General features: G+C 49.5%; 1 protein-coding gene across 1 annotated transcript in view; it reads left to right on the forward strand.

Annotated features, from left to right (window-relative positions):
* Positions 1-26244, forward strand: part of LOC144728062 (SH3 and multiple ankyrin repeat domains protein 2-like) — a 370189-nt gene that overhangs the window by 301309 nt on the left and 42636 nt on the right. The window lies entirely within an intron of this gene.

A 26244-nucleotide genomic window follows, 5' to 3' on the forward strand; every position in this document is an offset into this window, starting at 1 on the left:
CGCCGCGTTGCCCATTGCCTGTCCGCCAGGTGGCGCCAGCGCACCGTGAGTTTAGCGAATTGAACGTCGACGGTTTGGCGATGATTGCGTTTTGGCAGTGGTGCACAACCACAGATAATAATAACAGCAGCAGCGCAATACAATGCAAAACAAAGCATTCGTGAATAACAGCTGCGTGGCCATTAAAATATAAACGAAATATATGGCGGGCGACGTTTTTTTGGGGGAAATGTTTCGTCTTCATGGCGCACGCGTAAGAGAGGCCAGGGATAGTTGATGAGGGTTGGCGTCTCTCTCTCTCTCTGCCCTTGACACCACGAAACCTGCTGACAGTTACACTGGTGGACGCATCGACCTAACGGGAACATCTCCATGATGAATGTAAATTTAAAGACAGGGCACAGTAGTGCGACCATGGCCATCCCAACCCAAATTATGGACCACAGAGCAAACCCATAGATTGTCCCTCCCCCGCGCCTCCGATTAGCGTGCGTACGGTGCGAACGAAGTTCAACATACGTACATACATAGAGATGCATACATACGCACAGAGATACATGGCCACAAAACCAGAACTCTGGGCCACAAAGTAAACCCACAGAGACACAGAGAGACACAAAGAAACGGATAGAGATACATGAACAACAAGCTACAGTAGTGTGAATGTGGCCACGAAACCCAAACTCTGGGCCACAAAGTAAACCCACAGAGACACAGAGAGATACATAGAGACGGATATAGATGCATAGCGCTACTTTAAAAGTGTGACCGTGGCCAGGCAACCCAAACTATGGAACGTATAGTCAACCCATAGGGACACATAGTCTCATGGAGATACAGAGATACACAGAGACACATACACACTCGTAAAGGAGATACACGCAGATAACATAACAGACAAATGTGCAATTAAAACTACGGACCGCGTGGCAAAGCCACTGTAGTCTGCATTCCTTCAACGGAGGAGGAACACCAAAACGGCATGGACTCTCTCCCCTGAAGCCCTCCTCTCGGCATGGCCAGCAGACCTTGACGTTTGGCATTTCGCTCCTGAACCCCATTTACATTGCCTCATCCTCCCAACACACCCGACTGTCAAGTCAACCGGGTTCATAATGTTCGCCTATTCCAATCTAATTGCAAGCGCATCACTTATTGAGGCCCTATTGTGATCGGAGCGACGCGCATTGCCACATACCACGGTGTTTACCACCGAGATTGCTAATCAGAGGAGACGCTCTTTAAATGTGTCCATCTGATGCGAACTTGAATAACCCTCCGCGCCAACTCGACACCAACGGGTGAGAGGAATTCGATTTGGCGAAACTCCCGTGGAACAAAAAAAGCGACGTTCGCTTTGGCCAATTCAGCTCGGCGAGAGAGCGGTTCACACGCCGCCGCTCGCAGGTTCGTCGATTTTTCACGTCACGGCGCCGCGCACCGAAGTCGGCTCGTTCACGCGGACGTACGCCGGGCCGAAGTGATTTCGAAACGTATTATGCCACGCTGCACCCCACTGGCGGAGGATACATCACTCGACCATGTGACTGTAGCGGGGGGAAGGTGAGGGGTGGGGGGATAAAAAAAACTAAAATTGCTGATGTAGAGATTTGCAGCGGCCAATCAGGAGAGACCTTTATCCACAGCATTCCCGCCTACACCTTGCTCTGATTGAAATGCGCATCTGCCTTGAGCCACTTGTTCAAACTGGATCAGATTATATTCATGATGCGCGCGCTACAACGCCGGATGAAGCTGTTTGTGAAAAAAAAATGTTGCTCCCAAGAAACCCGGCCGTGCATTAATTTCGCCCAAAAATGTGAAAGTCTGATGAGAAATGTTTTTTATCGTGAAATATGTGTGCACGTTGCCTACGAAATGTGGCCTCCCCTGCCTGCAGTGACTGCCAGGGATGTAACAAACTACTTTCTTCTGCTGCTGCTGCTGCTGCGTTGGCATTGGTGCACAAGCACAATTAACTAAACACATTCGTCAATAACTCTGCGGCCTTAGAAGGAACAACAAATATATATTATAATATATATAGAGAGAGTAAGTGACGTTTCGGAGCAATAGCCCAAAACGTTACCTATTGTAGAGATTTTACTGGTAAGAACCTCCTGGTTACACCAGCCCACAGGGGATTATTATGTCCATCCGTCCGTCGTGCATCCAAAAATGGGAGGGGTGGGGCTGGGTGGAGAGGGGAGGGGCTTGGTGGGGAGGGGCTGGGTGGGGAGGGGCTGGGTGGGGAGGGTGGGGCTGGGTGGGGGGTGGGAGGGGTGGGGCTGGGTGGGGAGGGGCTGGTCACCCCGTGGTGCCCTTATAAAACTCAACGTTTAACCTACTCACGCCGGCTTGTGTCCGCCCTCACAGTCGGCCATATTTGCGGAATACACCACGCCGCCGTTGACCCTGGCCATTGACCGAGCAACCCAACGTTCCTACCAGCTCCCTCCGCAGGAATGTGTTTTTACAGCCGCAATGTTACTGAGGGTAGTAGCGGTTGACCCCTACGTGACCTGCTGGACCGTCATGATTCTGGTTCCTGACACTGGTTGATTAACTCTTGCCTTTGTGATGCATTGTTAGCTCTATATTCGAACTACAATAGAATCTACGTTGTGTAAAAAAAAAAATGTAATCATATATAAATTGGAAATAATCAGTTGTTGTACGTGGTATTCAACGCCTGTAATGTAATCATAACAATTCATTTTAAGTTGCGTTATAAGTTTATTCATTACATTACGAGAAAATGTCCACGTTAGGCAACGATCACCCCCAAGACCCACCCCTCTGCCCTTCAACCTTTGCTTGACATTTAAATGTGTACCGTTATAAAACTAAACTATGTTTATTTAACCAGAAGTGACCTCGCCGCAAATGATAGCTAAGCGAAGTGGCTTATCATGTCGAAAACTATTGCAGCCAAATACTGTAAATGCACGTTGTTGTAAATGCGCTTTGTTGATTATTAATATGGAGGGGAAAACCGGATGGTCCAGAGAAAAATCCACACGACCACGGGGAGAAAAAGACACGCAAACTCAAAATATACAGGAGGCGTCAGGGTCGGCTTCGAACCCACGACCTCCTGTACACCAGGCAAAGTAGTTAACATCTCTTAGCCACCATGGCGCCCACCGCTCATTTACACGAGGACCTGGATCGGGGCAAGGAGGTGTTAACAATCAAGAGAGTTACTTGAAAACATAAAATACCCACACTGACGCCACCACACACACAGCTTAGCTGCGACAACCTCGCAGTCACCGGAATAAACACCCGACACTTCGGAAAACCAATTTTAAACAAAATGCAATTTCCCTACCTCCTCTCAACGCACTGCGATAAACGGCGTGAGAACGACGAACGGGGATCAGACTCGAAGGGGGGTGGGTTTGGGGTACCCAGCAAGGTTTATTGGTGCGGTTGCAACGATGCATAAAACGTGTTGGAAAAGGATACAAATCTTCTTGGTTCTTTCGGTAAAGTCACGTAGAATGGAAATAATAAAATAATACAAATAAAACATAATAAAATAATTCTCACGACGTTTCGGCCACAACACAGGCAGCCGTCCTCAGGTGAAGAACAGGTCTGTCGAGAAGACAGAGTCTGAACCCACGACCTCCTGTACATTCAGACTCTGTCTTCTCGACAGATCTGTTCTTCACCTGAGGACGGCTGCTTGCGTTGTGGCCGAAACGTCGTGAGAAATATTTTATTATTTTATTGTATTATTTTATTACTTCCCTTCTACGTGACTTTACCGAAAGAACCAAGAAGATGAATCCCTGCAGTCACGAAAGCTTTAAATCGAAATTTAATCAGAATATTTATTTTTACTGGAGGAATCCGATGAGCTATAAAGCTCTTTTTTCACAGATGTCCGGTAGTCACAAATGTCCAGAAGTGGTCGGCCTCCGTTTTGGGTCCAGTCCCGAGAGCCCCAACTCGCAGCAAACTCAGCTGGCTGCACGCGAACTCCGGTCATCCTCGCAACGGCGGCTTTTGGCTAAGCCGTCAAAGAAAGACGGTGGTCACCGCATCATCGTGCTTTCTGGTGCATTTATGCGGCCGTCTGGAACGTTCTTCCTTCCAATATTTGGAAGCCATTGGTAGCTATAGCACTATTAAATCGTCTAGATTAAAAACTAATTTCGTTAGAACTGCTTTTTGTGTTTAGTTGTCCTTCCCCCACATCTCCGATTAGCACGGTTGGCTACGTACGGTGCAAAAGAAGTTCAACGTACGTACATACGCGACCATCAGGGGGAACCGATGATGTCATCAATACAATCCGGGTTCTCCAGGACCGCACGTGGAGTCATCGTTCTGTCCGAATGCAACCGGTTCTTGACCAGGTCACTGGAACATTTAGGTTTCCCATAAAAAAATCCTCGTTTGCGTTTTTTTTTTTGTTACGGCAGGCGAAAGGCAATGCTGCCTGCTGTAAGGTTTGATTTGATGAGTCAAAGGACTCCGGGTTTTCAAGTGCGAAAAAAATTCTCCAGTTGCCGTAGAGCAGTGTTCTTTACTAATTTTCAGAAGGGGGGGGTCACTTTATCCGATAAGACATCAAATCAGTGTGAGGGCCGCCACACATTTGAAACCATTGAGGGTTTGACAGCAGCACGATGATGATGGTGGGGGGTGTTATCACTCTTTGTGTCTTGTCGGGGGGGGCACACGTCATGGGCTGCACTAAAGGCCTCCAGGGACCACACTAAAGGCCACGCGGGTCCTTGCAATGAAGAACGCTGCCAGTGATGTTGTCAGTGGCAATGGATGCCATGTTTCGGGTATGCGATTTAAAACGCGCGCCACCTACACGGGGGGATCTGGTTCTCCCAGTGGTCTCCTCGGTCGGAGGATTCTGACCCGTAGGTGTGACTACAGTCGTCCGCCAGCGATCACCGCAGGTGGTCGCCCCCTGCAAGTTGAACGTTATCATAGGAGAGCGTTGGCGGAGGTCGTGAAAGGTCCCATGTTGTAGATGGTCACTCCGAACTATGAATGCCCTGAGAGTGGCATTGTGTTTTTGCTGTTCGCCTTTTGGCGTCCTCTGGTCGAACACCGTTTGAGACTGGGCTCTCAAGAAAGCTGTCTCTGGTGCTGGTGTGTACCAATCAGATTCAAAGGCAATGCCATATATTTGACCGGAGCATGTTTTTGTTTGCATGTTCACCGCAAGTACCGTGTGTGGTTAATGCAGACAGGATTCATTCTAGATTTCAACCTCAACCTCTCGCTTCTAGCCCTGCCGACTTCTCCCCGCCCCGCACATTCCTAGTCCCGGACGTCCACACTTATATAAACTCCTTAGCCCCGGAATTTCTCCCACTTTAGTCAAATATTTTCTAGCTGTGATTTTCACACTTGATGATGATTGCTTGTATTGCAATCGAAACGTCGTGATTATTTTATTTCATGTTTTACCTACGTAACTTTACCGAAAGAACCAAAGAGTACAGACAGGATTCTTTGAAAAGGGATTCTGTTTAGGTTTTTAACATCTTAACACAACTGTTTTATTGCCAGAAAGGGTAAAACCTCATTGTCGTGTCACCGTTGGTTACAGCACCTCCGATTAGCACGGTTGGCTACATACGGTGCGAAGGAAGTTCAACATGACGATCGAAACGTCGTAGGTTTTTTTTATTCTTTTTACAAAAAAAAATTCTATCTACGTGACTTTACCGAAAAAACCATGAATATACGTAGATTCATGCCTTTTGTGTTTAGTTTGTTGTCCGTCCCCCGCACCTCCGGTTAGCACGGTTGGCTACATGCCCCGTCCGTAAACACATCGCCGAGCGCGCCGTAATGCAAAGTGGCGAATACAATACGCTCCTGCCGAATGCCAGTCCATGCCTCGGGCCACGATGATGTCTCTCCGAGCTGCACACGAAGCCTGCTTGCCATCGTACACACCTGCTTTGCTCACCTGGACGTCCGCACGGCCCTTCTCTCACCGATACCGCAGTGTGCGCTCGCTTAGAGTTTCCGAATCAAAATGTCCTCCGCACATGCCCAGCTCTTCTCTACCATCTGCATGACAGTTCCGTTCAAAAAAAAGAAATCGATTTCTCTCAAGCGTGTTGCTTTCTGCTGCTTTAATCGCATTCATCAAAATTCACCTTCCCAGGAATAGTCAATAACCGCCCCCAAGGCCTCTCCCAGAAGTACCGGCACCCTTGTAATCCCGCCGTTTAATATCAGGGTATAATATGAAGACGTTTCCAGTCCCGTTTGTAAGTGTTGCCTACTCAATGTCAGGGTACAATGTGAGATGTTTCCAGCCCCAGTTGTAAGTGTTGCTTACCCAATGTCAGGGTACAATGTGAGATGTTTCCAGCCCCAGTTGTAAGTGTTGCCTACTTAATGTCAGGGTACAATGTGAGATGTTTCCAGCCCCAGTTGTAAGTGTTGCTTACCCAATGTCAGGGTACAATGTGAGATGTTTCCAGCCCCGTTTGTAAGTGTTGCCTACTCAATGTCAGGGTACAATGTGAGATGTTTCCAGCCCCAGTTGTAAGTGTTGCCTACTCAATGTCAGGGTACAATGTGAGATGTTTCCAGCCCCGTTTGTAAGTGTTGCTTACCCAATGCAACTTTGATCGAGCTGTCTATCCAGCTGGTGAATAATCGCGTCAGTATTATCACCTTGCTTCTTACTGCTTTGTCACGATTGAGTTTCTTTATGAGTTGTCTTTGCATTTTTTTTCTTTCTCCACCTCTATTTTTTATGGCATTTTGAGAATGTTTTTCGTTTCCTGCTTGCCATTCGTGTCAACAAAATGTGTGGTTCCTCCCGGTTCCAAAGACCTGGCAGAATTATCCCCTTCAAAACGTCCCGGACTCTATGGTGACCCTGTGTTAATCCTACCTGTAACGTATTCTAAACCTATATTGCTGGAGCCTATCTCACCACCAAGATCAATTACTGCAAAGAGAAATGTATAAAAAAAAATGTGTTGCCGTTAGCATCTTCCATTCCCCTCTGTCGCCCTTGGCAAATGCTCAGTCCGATCTTAAAAGGTTTGCTTACCTGCCTCACTCGTGCGCTTAAAACTGGACTCATAACCACATCTCTCAGCCATCACGTCTTCTAGCGATGTGTCCTTCCTAAGCCCACTTACGTCCCTTCAAAGTTCATGTGATGTCTCTGCTCTGTGTTTGTTCCCTGATTCTCGTCCTCCTCTTTCTGTCTCTCGGTGCAATTCCTAACATCCAATCCACCCACAGAAGGATTTTAACAGCCCGCATTTTTTGCTGACGAGCCTCTAGATTGTCAAAACCGGTCCAAGAGTGTGCTTTCAGAAACAAATATAGATGGGACAATATTAATCTAGGAAGCCCTTAGACAAATTGATCAAAATAATATGTTGGCGTGGTGGAACAAATACTTGTATATTAAATATTTCAGATCAGTGGTTTTAGATGGTGGGTGACAATTGGAGATAAGAATGCCATTCCATGCGGTAGGTTGAGCTGGTGAAAGGTATTACTGTCCAACATGCTGAGATCTGTTGGCTGCTAAAATCCGTCAGTTTTGCTACCCCCTTGGATCAAATGAAAATATCTATTTTTTCACGAAAGCGCCAAAAACGTCACGCTGGCATCGGCATCTTCCAGAGCTAACCCACGAATTTTTTTAATGTCACGATTACTCCCTGCATTTTCTCAAAAAAAATAATCGGAAAGTGACCACCTTTTTACTGCGCGCCCCTATACAACAGATTATACAACCATTTACCAACGTATTTTCATGAACAGCACAGTCTTGCATTTGTAAAAAAAAAAAAAAGTAGTTCCATTACGCTTGGTAAAATCAATTGCAGCATTAGTACAAAAAAACTGCCGGTGTATAATAAATGCACTGTACATACAGATAATATATTTTAATAAGATCTATTTAAAATATATATCCAATGGATAATTGAACGAAGGTCCTGCTTTGTCTGCATTTGAGCCGAAACAAAGCAAATTTACTAGCACGACCATGTTGGCTGCCGCCTCGGGAAAATATCTTGGAAATCGTTTAAGTCAGCAGAATTCACTCCCATTCATCGTGGCTGCCAAGGTCAAAGGTTAAAGGTTGATAAGTCGCACTGACATTTCCCAGTATTCCTACTCGTTTAAGAGTGTTCGTAAAATAGATGTGCGCACCCAATTACTGTACCGTATACTCGGAGCCTATAATTCGTATTACAACTCAGACACGCGCACACACGCAAACGCATCGTGCGATTGATAATCGAAAGGCTCTGCGGTAAACAATTTCAGAAATAATCATTCGGGTAGGGAAATACCGCGAGAATGCATGCAACCAAATCAAAAATTATAGGGATGACTTAAAGCGTAGAGTGCGGTGTGTACATTTTTGTTTCGTGTGTGTGTGATATGGTGGTGTGTGTGTGCGTGCGTGCCTTTAATAGAGGTTACAGCGGCGGCGGCACATGTGTGCAGAATAAATCTGTGGTGGAGCTGCAGTGAACGCAGACCTGAGTGGAATTACAAGAAGGAGGGGGGGAGGAGGTTGGTCTCTGACGCAAAGCGATGCGCCGACAAATAGCGCCCGCGGAGCCGTCGTGCACACGGGAGCCAGCGGCGTGCCGTGACCCCGTGTGTGTGTGTAGTCACTGTGTGTATGTAGTGACTGTGTGTGTAGTCACTGTGTGTGTGTGTGTAGTCACTGTGTGTGTAGTGACTGTGTGTATGTGTGTAGTCACTGTGTGTGTGTGTGTAGTCACTGTGTGTGTAGTGACTGTGTGTGTATGTGTAGTCACTGTGTGTGTGTAGTGTCTGTGTGTATGTGTGTAGTCATTGTGTGTGTGTGTGGTCACTGTGTGTGTGTGTAGTGCCTGTGTGTGTGTAGTGACTGTGTGTGTGTGTGTGTAGTGACTGTGTGTGTGCCGTGACCCCGTGTGTGTGTGTAGTGACTGTGTGTGTAGTGACTGTGTGTGTGTGTAGTGACTGTGTGTGTGTAGTATCTGTGTGTGTGTAGTCACTGTGTGTGTGTGTGTAGTGTCTGTGTGTGTGTGTAGTGACTGTGTGTGTGTGTAGTCACTGTGTGTGTAGTGACTGTGTGTGTGTAGTGACTGTGTGTGTGTAGTGTATGTGTGTGTAGTGACTGTGTGTGTGTATAGTCACTGTGTGTGTGTAGTCACTGTGTGTGTGTGTAGTGAATGTGTGTGTGTGTAGTCACTGTGTGTGTGTGTAGTGACTGTGTGTGTGTAGTGACTGTGTGTGGGTAGTGACTGTGTTGTGTGTGTGTAGTGACTGTGTGTGTGTAGTGACTGTGTGTGTGTAGTCACTGTGTGTGTGTGTAGTCACTGTGTGTGTGTGTGTGTAGTGACTGTGTGTGTGTGTAGTTACTGTGTGTGTAGTGTTTGTGTGTGTGTAGTCACTGTGTGTGTGTGTGTAGTGACTGTGTGTGTAGTGACTGTGTGTAGTGACTGTGTGTGTGTGTAGTGACTGTTTGTGTGTAGTGACTGTGTGTGTGTAGTCACTGTGTGTGTGTGGTGACTGTGTGTGTGTAGTGACTGTGTGTGTGTGTAGTGTGTGTGTGTAGTCACTGTGTGTGTAGTGACTGTGTGTGTAGTGACTGTGTGTGTAGTCACTGTGTGTGTGTGTAGTGCCTGTGTGTGTGTAGTGACTGTGTGTGTGTGTGTGTAGTGTCTGTGTGTGTGTAGTCACTGTGTGTGTAGTTACTGTGTGTGTAGTCACTGTGTGTGTAGTGACTGTGTGTGTGTGTAGTCACTGTGTGTGTGTAGTCACTGTGTGTGTGTGTAGTGACTGTGTGTGTGTGTAGTCACTGTGTGTGTGTGTAGTGACTGTGTGTGTGTAGTGACTGTGTGTGTAGTCACTGTGTGTGTAGTCACTGTGTGTGTGTAGTCACTGTGTGTGTGTAGTGACTGTGTGTGTGTGTAGTGACTGTGTGTGTGTGTAGTGACTGTGTGTGTAGTGACTGTGTGTGTGTGTGTGTAGTGTATGTGTGTGTGTGTAGTGACTGTGTGTGTGTGTGTAGTCACTGTGTGTGTAGTAACTGTGTGTGTGTGTAGTGACTGTGTGTGTGTGTAGTGACTGTGTGTGTGTGTAGTGACTGTGTGTGTAGTGACTGTGTGTGTGTAGTGTCTGTGTGTGTGTGTGTGTAGTGACTGTGTGTGTGTGTGTAGTCACTGTGTGTGTAGTGACTGTGTGTGTGTGTGTAGTGACTGTGTGTGTAGTAGTGACTGTGTGTGTGTGTAGTGACTGTGTGTGTAGTGACTGTGTGTGTGTAGTGTGTGTGTGTAGTGGCTGTGTGTGTGTAGTGACTGTGTGTGTGTGTAGTGACTGTGTGTGTGTAGTGTCTCTGTGTGTAGTGACTGTGTGTGTGTATAGTCACTGTGTGTGTGTGTAGTCACTGTGTGTGTGTGTAGTCACTGTGTGTGTGTGTAGTGACTGTGTGTGTGTAGTGACTATGTGTGTAGTGACTGTGTATGTGTGTGTAGTCACTGTGTGTGTGTGTAGTGACTGTGTGTGTGTGTGTAGTGACTGTGTGTGTGTAGTGACTGTGTGTGCAGTGACTGTGTGTGGGTGTAGTCACTGTGTGTGTGTGTAGTGACTGTGTGTGTAGTGACTGTGTGTGTGTGTAGTGACTGTGTGTGTAGTGACTGTGTGTGTGTGTAGTGACTGTGTGTGTGTAGTCACTGGGGTACACGTCACTGTGTGTGCGTAGTGACTGTGTGTGTGTGTAGTGACTGTGTGTGCGTAGTGACTGTGTGTGTGTGTAGTCACTGTGTGTGTGTAGTGACTGTGTGTGTGTAGTCACTGTGTGTGTATAGTCACTGTGTGTGTGTAGTGACTGTGTGTAGTGACTGTGTGTGTGTAGTGACTGTGTGTGTGTGTAGTCACTGTGTGTGTGTAGTGACTGTGTGTGTGTAGTCACTGTGTGTGTGTAGTGACTGTGTGTGTGTAGTGACTGTGTGTGTGTAGTGACTGTGTGTGTGTGTAGTCACTGTGTGTGTGTAGTGACTGCGGTACACGTCACTGTGTGTGTGTGGTGACTGTGGCACACGTGACTGTGTGTGTGTGTGTAGTGACTGTGTGTGTGTAGTGACTGTGTGTGTGTGTAGTGACTGTGTGTGTGTGTGTGGTGACTGTGTGTGTAGTGACTGTGTGTGTGTGTAGTGACTGTGTGTGTGTAGTGACTGTGTGTGTGTGTAGTCACTGAAGCACACGTGACTGTGTGTGTGTGTACTCACTGCGGTACACCTCACTGTGTGTGTGTGTAGTCACTGCGGTACACGTCGCTGTGTGTGTGTGTCACTGCGGTACACGTCACTGTGTGTGTGTAGTCACTGCGGTACACGTGATTACATGTGTGTACACTCACTACAGTATACGTGATCACGTGTGTGTGGGTGGTGGTCGCGGATTGCTGAGGAGATGGAGTCTGCCTCAATGGCCCGCGATCACAAATCGCTCTTTAACTCCATCAAAAAAGTAACCTGCAGCGCCACACCTATTACCATCATTTGGGGAAAGAACGGTGATCCAATCTCCGACCCCCAGGAACAGGTTTGCAGATTTTGCTGAGCATTTCTGTGAGGTCCTGGGGTAGGGGAAATCCCTCAGCCTGGAAAACAACGTGGGACAATGTGGAGATGACCCTGCTGAGGCTGCGGTGCCTTAAATATTGGAAGAAGTCATCCCCTGTGAGTGGCTGGCTGAGGTGCCATCTGTTGAGGAAGTACTGAAGACGATCTTGAGTCTGAGACCAGGATATTTCACCGGGCAGAGATGATCTCCCAAGCGAAATGCTGAGGGAGGGTAGCGTTTGTGCACAGACTGCCCTACATGACATCATAACAACAATCTGGACCACTGGACGGGTTCCGTAGGATTGGAAGGATGCCCTGGTGGTCCCCCTCTTTAAGAAAGGGGACTGTACAGACTGTAACAACTAGAGGGGCATCTCACTCCTCAGTGTGCCCGGAAAGGTCTTGGCAAGGATTATTCAACATCGCCTTGCTAGGCACGCTGAGGAGAGGCTTGCGGAGTCCCAATGCGGTTTCAGGAAAGAGCGGTCCCGCACAGATGCCATATTTTCTGTCCGTCTGATGCTTTATTGACCTGGTCAAGGCCTATGGTACCATGAGTAGGCCTGGGAACTGGGTTGCTCTTTGTGTTCTTAGAGTCCGTGACCCTCTGCTCACGATCATTAAGGACCTTCATGATGGTGAGCAGGCCCGAGGAACACTACGTGGCCGGGAGTCGGAGGCATTCCCTGTACACCTTGGGGTGCGACAGGGATGTCCTCTGGCTCCCACATTATTTAACATCTATTTCGACCACATAGTTCGTAAAGCCTTCAATCGCTATACCGGAGGAATTTCCATCTGGTACAGATACAATGGGAGGCTGATCAATGCCCGGGTGCGGTCAAGGGATGGTTCCCTATTGCTCAACCATGTTATGTATGCCGATGATCTGGTAATTGCTGCTCACTTAGAGGAGGAGTTGGAGGTGCTGCTGCTGAACCTGGAGCTTGCCACTAAGAGGTGGGGCCTTACCATCAGCCCCACCAAAACTAAGCACCTGCCTGGGTAATTTGGACACTCCACCACCACAACTCCCAATTGGTGATGGGGCAGTTGTGGAGAGAGTGGAGAGTTTTCCATACCTGGGCAGTGTGCACATGACCGGCTCCAGTTTGACAGCAGAGGTCTCACTCCGGAGGGCAGAGGAGCGACGCTCACAACAAGCGGAGCGCCGGGTGACTAAAGCACAGCAAGTTGGCACATTAGGGGGCACAGGTGGTGCATCAGCCACTCATCTCAGTCGACCCGTGACAACTGGGTCTGTCCCATGACCTCGTGCCAGCGGGCGTTCGACACTTCACGTGGCCTCAACATGCACATAGCCTGGCACAAGCATCATGGTGACGTCACCGTCCACTTCGTGGCGAATGGCAGTTGTTGTTGTTGTACACTCACCGCAGTATACGTGACTGCCGGGTTAGATTCCCGCTCATGGCCACCGCCAGTGGACAGCGATACTTATCTGAACCGGTCCGGGGGCCTCCCCTAGGTCGACTCAGCCTCAACTAAGTACTTGGTGCCGCGTGTAGTAAAACCATCGCCACTCGGGGGAGACAAAGGCGGCCGGGCGTGGTTGCTGGCCACTGACCCCCCCCCCTCCTCTCGCGTGCCGTGCCCCCCCTTCATTGGAGCTACTCGCTAACAGAAACTTGCCCCAACACTCTGTTGAGGCTATACGGGGTAAGGGGGCATCTTTGTCTTTGTGTTGCGAGCGTTGTGAATGCGCGTGCGCGTGTGGGGAGCGGTGGTGCAGCGGTTAGCGCGCTGCGCTACGAAGCCGGCGGTCCGGGTTCGATTCCCGCTCACAGCCAACACCGGCAGAGACGATTATCCGAACCGGTACCTGGGCCTCCCTTAGGTCGACTCGGCCTCAAATGAGTACCCGGTGCGGTGCGTAAAAAAACATCGCCACTGGGGAGACAAAGGCGGTCGGGCGTGGTTGCTGGCCACCGACCCCCTCGTGTGCCGTTCCAGCCTTCGTATGCGCTCGCTAACAGCACTTGCCCCTGCAGTCTGTTAGGAATATACGGGGGGGGGGGGGGGTCATTGTCTTTGTGCGCGCGCGCGTGTGTGTGTGCGCGCGCGCGCTGGCTCGCTACGTCTCCCACGTTCATTCATTGGTAGCAGCGAATTGGCGACGTATGCAGGAAGCCTGGAGGATGAGGAGGAGGTAGGAGGCTTGTCAAATTAACCCGTGCGCCTCCCACACTTAACCGTTGCCGTGACGCGCGGCCTCGGTTGACACGCGGCCTCGGTTGACACGCGCGGCAGCCGACGCAGCGGAGCCCTTCTCACTGCGTGTTTACAACGTGGCCGGATTTAAATGGATCGCAGCCCTTTGTCCACGCCAGTGTCCTTCGTTTGCTGGTTGGTGGGCCCCTGGGTGGCCTTTCGCGCGACCCACCGTCAACAGGCAAATGGTGAAAACGCTGCGCCCATCGTGCTGCTGCCTAACCTGCAATGGTTTCAAACGTGTGGCGGACCGCACACTGATCATTTCCCTTCTACGTGACTTTACCGAAAGAACCAAGAAGATGAATCCCTGCAGTCACGAAAGCTTTCGTGACTTTACCGAAAGAACCAAGAAGATGAATCACTGCAGTCACGAAAGCTTTCGTGACTTTACCGAAAGAACCGAGAAGATGAATCCCTGCAGTCACGAAAGCTTTCGTGACTTTACCGAAAGAACCAAGAAGATGAATCACTGCAGTCACGAAAGCTTTCGTGACTTTACCGAAAGAACCGAGAAGATGAATCCCTGCAGTCACGAAAGCTTTCGTGACTTTACCGAAAGAACTAAGAAGATGAATCACTGCAGTCACGAAAGCTTTCGTGACTTTACCGAAAGAACCGAGAAGATGAATCCCTGCAGTCACGAAAGCTTTCGTGACTTTACCGAAAGAACCGAGAAGATGAATCCCTGCAGTCACGAAAGCTTTCGTGACTTTACCGAAAGAACCGAGAAGATGAATCCCTGCAGTCACGAAAGCTTTCGTGACTTTACCGAAAGAACCGAGAAGATGAATCCCTGCAGTCACGAAAGCTTTCGTGACTTTACCGAAAGAACCGAGAAGATGAATCCCTGCAGTCACGAAAGCTTTCGTGACTTTACCGAAAGAACCGAGAAGATGAATCCCTGCAGTCACGAAAGCTTTCGTGACTTTACCGAAAGAACCGAGAAGATGAATCCCTGCAGTCACGAAAGCTTTCGTGACTTTACCGAAAGAACCGAGAAGATGAATCCCTGCAGTCACGAAAGAAATTGAAAAGTTGCCAGTGTTGTTCCACGCACAATTATCGGCCAATGCGTGTTTAAGGGGCCGTCCATAAATGACGTCACGCACCTAGGGGGGGGGGTCAGACATTTGTGACGATGTGTAACGAGAGGGGGGGGGTTGAAAAATGTGACGTCACATCAAAATACACAACTTTAAATAAATGTAAACACGTTCTACTTAATTAAATATACTTTTTAATAAATGTTTTCTCCTACAACATCAGAGTGCAGCGCCACATTAAATACGCACTACAATGACAATAGTTTAAAGCGATTTGAAGCATGTTTTATATTTTCAAAATGGAAATGTATTTTGGGGGGAGGGGGTGGGGCAGAGCTTTGTGACGTCATAATCGAGGGGGGGGGTCTGACTTTTTGTGACGCCGTGTGACGATGGGGGGGGGGGTCCAAAATCGTCCAAAATCGCGTGACGTCATTTATGGACGGCCCCTAAGCAGTTCCGTATAATTTCAGCGGCATTGTTTCAAGACGAGCACAAAGTTTGCGGGCAGGCTTCACACACGCAGGGTCTCATCGGCGGCAGCAGCCGAGAGCGAAAGCTCGCTGGAAACTTGCTTGGCTGGCGAACCACGAGGTGGTAACGCTACGGGATTGGGGGGGGTGAGTTTTGACGCGTAATTATCCACAGTATTTTTCGATTTAAAGCTTTCGTGACTGCAGGGATTCATCTTCTTGGTTCTTTCGGTGAAGTCACGTAGAAGGGAAATAATAAAATAATAAAAACTTCAACAATATAATACAATTCTCACGACCTGTTCTTCACCTGATGACGGCTGCTTGCGTTGTGGCCGAAACGTCGTGAGAATTGTATTTTATTATGTTTTATTTTTATTATTTCCCTTCTACGTGACTTTTACCGAAAGAACCAAGAAGATGTATCCACAGTATGACGAGTACGTGACCGGAACAAAAATATTAATAAATACGCTAACATTGGTCTCATTCATATTCTTTGGTTATTTCGGTGAAGTCACGTGGAAAGAGAAAAATTATGAAAGTATATAAAATAATAAATAAAAACTACGACGTTTCGATCGCAACACAACTTTTTCCTCCTGATGACGATCGCTTGTGTTGCGATCGAAACGTCGTAGTTTTTATTTGATCAACTTTTATTTTTTCTATCTACTTGACCTTACCGAAAGAACCAACGAATATGAATTCCTGCAGTCGCGAAAGTTTTAAGTCAAGATTGGTCCCCTTCGTGTATAGTAATCCCCGTACCGACACACTGAATAACGACAACAACATAAAACCCCGACAATTTACAAACGTAATGATGTCTTACTCACGTCACGGTGTCGTCGCCTCGACGTCTGTTGCGCACAATGTGAGGGGGTTTGTGTGTGGGGGGGGGCACAAAGGATGAACTCCAGAGCGACCGATATTGTCTTTTGTTGTTGTTGTCGTTGCTGTGTCACCGTTTTCTACCCAGGAGGGAAACGGCCATTTTTTTTTAAATCGTTGTTTAAAAAAAAATTAAGCTATTTATTTTTTCTCCTTTCAATTCACATTTTTAGGACCCAAGTGTTAAAGCGATATTATAATGTAACCCATTGCGACGGCCCGATTGGGAGGGGGGGGGTTGTGGGGAGGAGAGAAAATGAATTGGGGGGGGGGGTGATGGGAAGCTGTTGATTTGCTGCCGTGATTTAAGATGGAAAGGAGAAAACCAACAACCGTCACCTCGTAATGGTGGCTGTAATCAGCGACAATCGGGATGCATCGTAACGGCCAAAAACCCCTACGCATATACACGTGCTAATAATAATCATGTTGTTGTTGTTGAGTGAAGTGTTTGCATCGGCGTTGTGCGTTGCGACTGTGAGCTCGCCGCTCCAGTGCCACGACACCACGCTGGTCCCGGTCTTTCTTCCTCCCTCCTCCTTCCTCCTGCTCCTCGTCGGCAAGATGTGCGCCCAAGGCAGAATGCATATGCTCCTTCCGCCATCATCACGACATATGCTGCTGCTCGCTACTGCTCGCTGCTGCTGCTGCTGCCCGTTGAAGTGTGTAGTGCCAGTAGCCCTGCGCGATTTCAGGATATCACAGAAATGCTGATTATGCTGTATAGGTAGGTGGACAGGCCTGGCTGCTGTAGGTGCTGCTGTATAGGTAGGTGGACAGGCCTTGCTGCTGTAGGTGTTGCTGAATAGGTAGACGCACAGGCCTGGCTGCTGTAGGTGTTGCTGTATAGGTAGGTGGAAAGGCCTGGCTGCTGTAGGTCCTGCTGTATAGGTAGGTGAAAAGGCCTTGCTGCTGTAGGTGTTGCTGTATAGGTAGACGCACAGGCCTGGCTGCTGTAGGTGTTGCTGTATAGGTAGGTGGAAAGGCCTGGCTGCTGTACGTGTTGCTGTATAGGTAGGTGCACAGGCCTCGCTGCTGTAGGTGTTGCTGTATAGGTAGACGCACAGGCCTTGCTGCTGTAGGTGCTGCTGTATAGGTAGGTGGACAGGCCTTGCTGCTGGAGGTGTTGCTGTATAGGTAGGTGGATAGGCCTGGCTGCTGTAGGTGCTGCTGTATAGGTAGGTGGACAGGCCTGGCTGCTGTAGGTGCTGCTGTATAGGTAGGTGCACAGGCCTGGCTGCTGTAGGTGCTGCTGTATAGGTAGGTGCACAGGCCTGGCTGTTGTACGTGCTGCTGTATAGGTAGACGCACAGGCCTGGCTGCTGTAGGTGTTGCTGTATAGGTAGGTGCACAGGCCTGGCTGCTGTAGGTGCTGCTGTATAGGTAGGTGCACAGGCCTGGCTGCTGTAGGTGCTGTTGTATAGGTAGGTGCACAGGCCTGGCTGCTGTAGGTGCTGCTGTATAGGTAGGTGGACAGGCCTGGCTGCTGTAGGGTTTGCTGTATAGATAGGTTCACAGGCCTCGCTGCTGTAGGTACTGCTGTATAGATAGGTGCACAGGCCTTGCTGCTGTAGGTACTGCTGTATAGGTAGAGGCACAGGCCTGGCTGCTGTAGGTGCTGCTGTATAGGTAGACGCACAGGCCTGGCTGCTGTAGGTGTTGCTGTATAGGTAGGTGGACAGGCCTGGCTGCTGTAGGTGCTGCTGTATAGGTAGGTGGAAAGGCCTGACTGCTGTAGGTGCTGCTGTATAGGTAGGTGGAAAGGCCTGGCTGCTGTAGGGTTTGCTGTACAGATAGGTTCACAGGCCTCGCTGCTGTAGGTACTGCTGTATAGATAGGTGCATAGGCCTTGCTGCTGTAGGTACTGCTGTATAGGTAGACGCACAGGCCTGGCTGCTGTAGGTGCTGCTGTATAGGTAGGTGCACAGGCCTGGCTGCTGTAGGTGCTGCTGTATAGGTAGGTGGAAAGGCCTAGCTGCTGTAGGTGTTGTTATATAGGTAGGTGGAAAGGCCTCGCTGCTGTAGGTGTTGCTGTATAGGTAGGTGAACAGGTATTGTCTGCATTAGATGCTGTTCTATAGATAGGTGGACAGGCCTGGCTGCTGTAGGTGCTGCTGTATAGGTAGGTGGACAGGTCTGGCTGCTGTAGGTGCTGCTGTATAGGTAGGTGGAAAGGCCTTGCTGCTGTAGGTGTTGCTGAATAGGTAGACGCACAGGCCTGGCTGCTGTAGGTGTTGCTCTATAGGTAGGTGGAAAGGCCTGGCTGCTGTAGGTGCTGCTGTATAGGTAGGTGGAAAGGCCTTGCTGCTGTAAGTGTTGCTGTATAGGTAGGTGCACAGGCCTTGCTGTTGGAGGTGCTACTGTATAGGTAGGTGGAAAGGCCTGGCTGCTGTAGGTGTTGCTGTATAGGTAGACGCACAGGCCTTGCTGCTGGAGGTGCTGCTGTATAGGTAGGTGCACAGGCCTGGCTGCTTTCGGTGCTGCTGTATAGGTAGGTGGAAAGGCCTAGCTGCTGTAGGTGTTGTTATATAGGTAGGTGGAAAGGCCTCGCTGCTGTAGGTGCTGCTGTATAGGTATGTGCACAGGCCTAACTGCTGTAGGTGCTGCTGTATAGGTAGACGCACAGGCCTGGCTGCTGTAGGTGCTGCTGTGTAGGTAGGTGCACAGGTATTGTCTGCTTTAGGTGCTGTTCTCTAGGTAGGTGCACAGACCTGGCTGTTCTATAGGTAGGCAGACAGAGCCTGGCTGCTGCAGCTGTATATTGATAAGGCGGAAGCGTCACTGCGTCTTCTCGACGCTTCCTCTCACCCTGCTTCCGACGTCGCCTCGGCGTTGCTTCCGCGGGAAAGCGACCGGGAATCCGCGGACGCTGCCCCGGGGGCTGTGAACAACACACCAGTGGCCCAGTGCTGGATTATCTTAGTAGCAAAAGTAGCTACATATGTAGCTACGGGCCCTGCATTTTGAAAGGCCGCGCGCTAAATGCTTTCAAGCTATCAATTCCGGTTAAGTGATTCTGCACTTGCTCTATTACTATAGTACTACACTGCCTTCAACTGTTATGAACGATTGGGTGTTTAAGTCTAGCGATTTGTCGTATTATCTGGCTGTATACCAAATTAAAAAATACAATTACCTTCGTATACAAGTAAAACATGTTTGTTTTATTTAGGGCCCCTTTATAACATATGCTACAGGCCCCGCACTAGATTAATCCAGCACTGCAGTGGCCGTCCCAGGGGGTGCTTGCATGATGGGTTTGTTGTTAATTCGGTGGGACGATGTTTTTTTTAAAAAGACAGTCACGCAATCACCGACCGTCGGAGCAGACGTAGCAATTATATAGGGAACTAGTGGGAAGTATCCGGCATTGCCCGGGCGAAAAAGACACACACATCGACTTACACACAAACACATCGACCCACACACACACATATGCACTTACACACACACATATTGACTACCACACAGAAATGGACTTACACACACATATGGACCCACGCACACACATCGACTTGCACACACATTGACTCATGCACGCACATAGACTGACACACACATGGATTGACACACACATGGACTTACACACACATGGACTTAAACACACACACATCGACGAACACACACACAAACACATCGACTTACACACACACACACATGGACGCACACACACATCGACTTACACAAATAACACACATGGACTTAAACACACACATACATAGAGTCACACACACATCGACCTACATACACATATGGACTTACACAAACACACATATCGACTAACACACACACACATGGACTCACACACACATATCGACATACACACACACATCGACCGACACACATCGATGCACACACAAACACATCGACTTACACACACATGTCGAATTACAAACGCACATGGACTCACGCAGACACACATTTCGACGTACACACACACATCGACTGATATACATGGATCCACACACACCGACACATCGACTTAAACACACACCGCACACACACGCATGGAGGTCACAAACAAACACAGCGACTGTCACACACACACATTGACGCACACACACACGGACTCGCACAAACACAAATCACACACATATATGGACTCATGGATGTAAAAACGCACACTCTAACTTTTATATAGACTAAATAAGTTTGTAAATAAAAGTTTTCTATGTACGTGACTTTAACGAAAGAAGCAAGGGAGAGGGGAAATGCACGCGTGCATAATCAACTACGAGTGTGTTCCGCCATTTCGGTGCAAACATTTGCCGTAAGAGCGGCAAATAAATGAAAGTCAACGAATACAAAATTAACTTAACCTACCTGTAACTATGAGCAGATTCGCACCAATCAAGCGTAGTTGACATAACGTCGCTGTTCAACCCCCGTACTGAGGGGGCAAGTGTAAATATGATAGAATGAAGACGTAATAGCAATGAGTATATATTGGGTTTCCCATCCGCAGTAACTGATATTACGTGGCTGGTTATGCCTCAAGAGTACAGAAAAGGGCTATTCTTCCCCTCGAACCTGCTTTTTGTGAGCAGGACAGTGATATTTACAAATGTACCTCTTTTAAAAGAGAAAACGTGTACATAAGTGTCATGGCCTCACATAAAGACGTGGTCGTTAAAGCAAAGATAGTGGTAGTCAGGGAGATAAATAGCGTTACTTAGGGTAAACCATTGCTTAATCCCCGTCATTAAATGTAACCTATGAAAGGCAATTTGTAATGAGTAAACAGCAGAGGTCACAAACGGGTTTTGATTCCTTACCCGTACCCGGCCGCACCAGGGTCGCAAATGGGTACCCGTTCCCTACCCGTACCCATACCCTACCCGAAATGAGTGACAAACGGTTACTCACCAGTGACTCACGGCCTACCCGTACCCGTACCCGGCCGCACCAGGGTCGCAAACGGGTACCCGTACCCGGCCGGGTACGGGTAGCCGGGTATCGGGTAGGGTACGGGTATCGGGTACCCGGTTGCGACCTCTGGTAAACAGTCATGGTATTAAATCTTTTAAGGGAGCTGTAAATCTCTGTGTTACCTTGCGCAGTGTCCACACGAAAGAGAATTCCCCCTTCCCCCCCCACCGAACGCGTGTGAGTTGGTAGGGGCCCTCCCCCCCACCGAACGCGTGTCAGTTGGTAGAAGCCCCTCCCCCCCACCGAACGTGTGTCAGTTGGTAGAAGCCCCCCCCCCCACCGAACGCGTGTGAGTTGGTAGGAGCCCTCCCCCCCCACCGAACGCGTGTCAGTTGGTAGAAGCCCCCCCCCCCCCACCGAACGCGTGTCAGTTGGTAGAAGCCCCCCCCCCCCCACCGAACGCGTGTCAGTTGGTAGAAGCCCCCCCCCCCCACCGAACGCGTGTGAGTTGGTAGGGGCCCTCCCCCCCCACCGAACGCGTGTCAGTTGGTAGAAGCCCCCCCCCCCACCGAACGCGTGTCAGTTGGTAGAAGCCCCCCCCCCCCACCGAACGCGTGTCAGTTGGTAGAAGCCCCCCCCCCCACCGAACGCGTGTGAGTTGGTAGGGGCCCTCCCCCCCCACCGAACGCGTGTCAGTTGGTAGAAGCCCCCCCCACCGAACGCGTGTCAGTTGGTAGAAGCCCCCCCCCCCACCGAACGCGTGTCAGTTGGTAGAAGCCCCCCCCCCCCCCACCGAACGCGTGTGAGTTGGTAGGGTCGAGCACGCGATAGCGAATAAATAAATAACCAACGACAGCACTAAATCGCTAATGAAACTACTTTAAAGGTGACGGACGCGAAATCGGAATAGCGCTGGCTCAGCACGGGGCTTATGGCGTGCTAGCTGGCTACTTTTTTTAAACGTGAACCCCACGGTTTGCGAGCCAAATTCTTCGCAAGTTTCGGCCACACACACACAGACAGACAAACAATGAAATTTCTAGGTAAGAGAAAAGATGGAGTTGGTTACCTGAAGGCATGAACAGTCGTGCGAGACAGAGGTGGCGGTGGTGGTGGGGTTGGAGTGGTTTGGGGAATAACCCAGGCCAATCAGAATGAACATAAAATCATCATATCGTATTTTGTTTGCCTGTTTACAAGTACAGAAAGGATACATACTTGTGGTGAACATTCATACTACATTCCTTGCAAACGGTATCTTAACACCTGTTTTATCGCCAGGAAGGATAAACACATCTTCATGTTTTTCCCCAACCCAACTTGTGTGTGTGTATTTTTATATATATATAGATTTAACTCTTTCTGCCGCGTGTCACTTAACGTGAACGGACATAATAAATAGGCGGCAGATTGCAAGAACATGAGTTGAGTTATTCACGAGGCATATACGCCGGCTGTAAAATCTTATGGACTCTTCTGACACGGGTATCTAACGCGTGCGCCGTTTAATGTGTAGCGCGCGCTTAAACTGGTTGTCAAAGTTTATTTAGTGATCACTTAAAAAAAAAAGATATACTGTACTGTGTACGGCATATATCTAATTTTACAAAGTGCGTCTGGATTTCCAGGCACTGCATCGCCGCGTATCGCGAGATTGTAGTCAGCAGAGCGGAGCAAATACAAAGATCACCCGCATAGACTCTCATAGACTGTTGGGGCAAGTGCTGGTAGCGAGCAGCACCTATGGGAGGAAGAGCCGCCTTTGTCTCCCCAGCGCCGATGTTTACACACCGCACTAGGTACCCATTTGAGGCTGAGTCGACCTAGGCGAGGCCCAGGACTGGTTGGCCGTGAGTGGGAATCGAACTGGGACCGCCAGGGTTCATAGCGCAACGTGCTGACCACTCCACAAGTGCCGTCGCCACATCAACGCCTCTATTTAAGGAACGAAAGAGGATTTCTCCACAAATCTGGCTGTCGCCTGATGAAGCTGGTTGTAATTACTGGCGAAACGTCGTACTCAGATTGTAAATGTTGTGGCTTTGCTCTGCGACACACCGGTGTGCTGTACCAGTGACGAATTGGCACGTTCTGATTACGTGACAACTCTTACTAGTTGGCTGTGTTGGGTGGTGACCGGCTTAACGACATATTTACGCGATCTAACCCCAAAAACACCTCTTATTTATGTACCGTACATTTAACTTCTTTCGCGCCGTACGTAGCCGACCGAACCAACCGGAGGCATCGGCAAAACCGCAAGGCGTGGGAAAAGGTCGACGATTTTCATCGCTCGGTTCTCAAATCGTCGATTGCATTCCACGTGGTTGCTCTTCATCAATGCTTTTATTGCATCATTCCCCGATCTAATGTTGGGGTTAAAGAGCTCTTCTGCTGCTTCCAGCCTTGCCGAGATCTTCTTACGTGGTTTTGCTCAAATGTCATGACAGAATGAACGGAGGGCCACCTTATCTTAAGTTGTGTAAATAGCATGTTTATTAGGGGGTTTGTTTTTTTCTCTCAAAAATACACACGCCTCCGTCAAATGTTGCCTTTTTTAAAGAGACTGCTGTGGGTGCATCGTCGCCCGATGATGAGATATGCATGAACGGTAGAATCTCGATTATCTAATAACGGGGATAATTCAACATCGCGGATAATCCAACAATATCCATATTCCGTGGAATACCAATCTTCGACCAATCGATCTCTCGCGAGCTCGGAAGACTCGGCCCACTACTAAGTGGATGATTGCAGAGCCACGCCAATCAAAAATCAATCAAACTCCGCCCCACTCTTGTAAAGATATGGCAACTGCTGTACTGTAGAGGCGATCACGTGGATGTCGGATTCACCGGAGCAACATTTGTTCGGTTTAAGCACGTGACGTGTAATACACAATTTCAAGAATAATAATGTGGAACTGTTTTTTTTAGATCATTAATTTGGGCTTGAGGGATAATCCATGAGTTATTAATTCATGTCAAAATCTCAGGTTGCGCGGTTAATCCGCAAATCGGATAAACCGAAAGCGAATAATCAAGAGTCTACCACCGTAGGATGTCTACTGAATGTCTCTAACTGCGTGTGCCGCAATGGATGCTGGACCACCGTCGTCCACGATCCATGTCGGGTCTTTTTTTTTACAATCCACGAGTCTCTGGCATTCCGTGCTGCGTTTCACACGCGCGCGCGTGCAAAGTTGCACTTATGAAAGGGTGAGCGAAAGGAATTCCACCCCACCCCGACCATCTCAATCGGTGGTGTAAAAGCATCGGAACATCTCGGAGGAGGCACCAACGTGACCGACGTTACGACACTCCCCACCCATTGTTCACCGCTCATCTCATTCCACATTCGTTCTGCTCAACTCTTGAGAGCGACGAGATGCTCCGAGAATGGCAACGATGTCCTCACCTCCCCGCCCATCCCTCCACCCGCTCGTCCATTGCACGTGGACGGGGGGGGGCTCTTGGCTAGCCCCTGCAGAGGGGACCCCCGTTGCGACTGCTAAGAGCGTGCCCAGCCAACCCAGCCAGCGAGTGAGCTGGCTCGCTGGCTGTTCACGGCTACTGCAGGGCCCGACCGCGAAACTCGCCGCTTACGACGCCGCTGCCGCTGCTGCTAAAGGCCACGTCGTGGATATTGCAGCAGCCGCCTCTACGTGAGAGAAATTAAGCATGGGCTGAGAATACAAATGAAACGCGATGGCTGCTGCTATCCCCCCCCCGCCCGTTATCAGCTCCGGCAGCGTGAGCCGGCAGCGATGATGATCACGACGACGACGATGATGACGATGATGATGATGACTTTGGGAGGGAGATGAAAATAATGACGGGGCATTCTGCCAGGTCGTCGCGTTTGGAGAGGGAGGGGGGGAGGTGGCGAGAGGTGTTCCGGACAACTCGTTGGATTATTCTTGCGTTGTCTTCTTGGAAGCGGCTGTCCCGCCGCAGCAGCCGCAGTGGCAGCAGCAGCAGCGGCGGCGGCGGCAAGACAAAGGGGGTAGAATAATGACCGGGGCCGTGAAAGTGCCGCATATGAGATAGCAGCAGCAGCGCGTCTCGCTTCGTCTGCTGCTGCTGCTCCCGCACCCCCCACGCGGCGGCGCGCACACCATCACCACCATCATCACCACCACCATCATCACCATCATACCACCATCATCACCACCATCACACCACCACCAAACCTACCATCATCACCATCATACCACCATCACCACCATCATCACCACCACCATCATCACCATCATACCACCATCACCACCATCATACCATTATCACCACCATCAACACCACCAACCCTACCATCATCACCACCATTACCACCACCACACCACCACCAACCCTACCATCATCACCATCATCACCATCACCACCATCATACCACCATCACAATCATACCACCATCACCACCATCACACCATTATCATCATCACATCAACACCACCAACCCTACCATCATCACCACCATTACCACCATCACACCACCACCAACCCTACCATCATCACCATCACCACCATCATAACCATCACACCATTATCACCATCACCACCACCATCACCAACCCTACCATCATCACCATCACACCACCAACCCTACGATCATCACCATCACACCACCACCAACAACCCTACCATCATCACCATCACACCATCACAACCAACCCTACCATCATCACCATCAGACCATTACCACCACGAACCCTACCATCATCACCACCACACCATTACCACCACCACCAACCCTACCATCATCACCATCACACCATCATCATAACCATCACCACCACCACCACCCCACCACCATCATTACCACAATCACCATCCCACCATCATCATCACCACCATCACCACCCCACCATCACCCCATCATCATCACACCATCACCCCACCATCACCACCCCACCACCACCCCCACCCCACCATCACCAGCTCCACCGCGCAGCGTTTTCACATTCCGTGCACCTCGCCTCGCCTCCGCCGCCTGCCTCGCCGTCTCTATTCCAGTTCTGCGCGTCCGTCGCTCCGTCTTGTCCCTCTATACTCGTCCCCCCCCCACTCTCGCCTCCTCCCCCCACCCTCCACCGGCCCTCCGTTCCCCCCCCCTATCCGCCCCCCCCCGCGCGCAGTG

This window comes from Lampetra planeri, chromosome 27, assembly GCF_965212315.1.
Source record: "Lampetra planeri chromosome 27, kcLamPlan1.2.h2, whole genome shotgun sequence".
In the NCBI taxonomy this organism is placed as follows: Eukaryota; Metazoa; Chordata; class Hyperoartia; order Petromyzontiformes; family Petromyzontidae; genus Lampetra; species Lampetra planeri.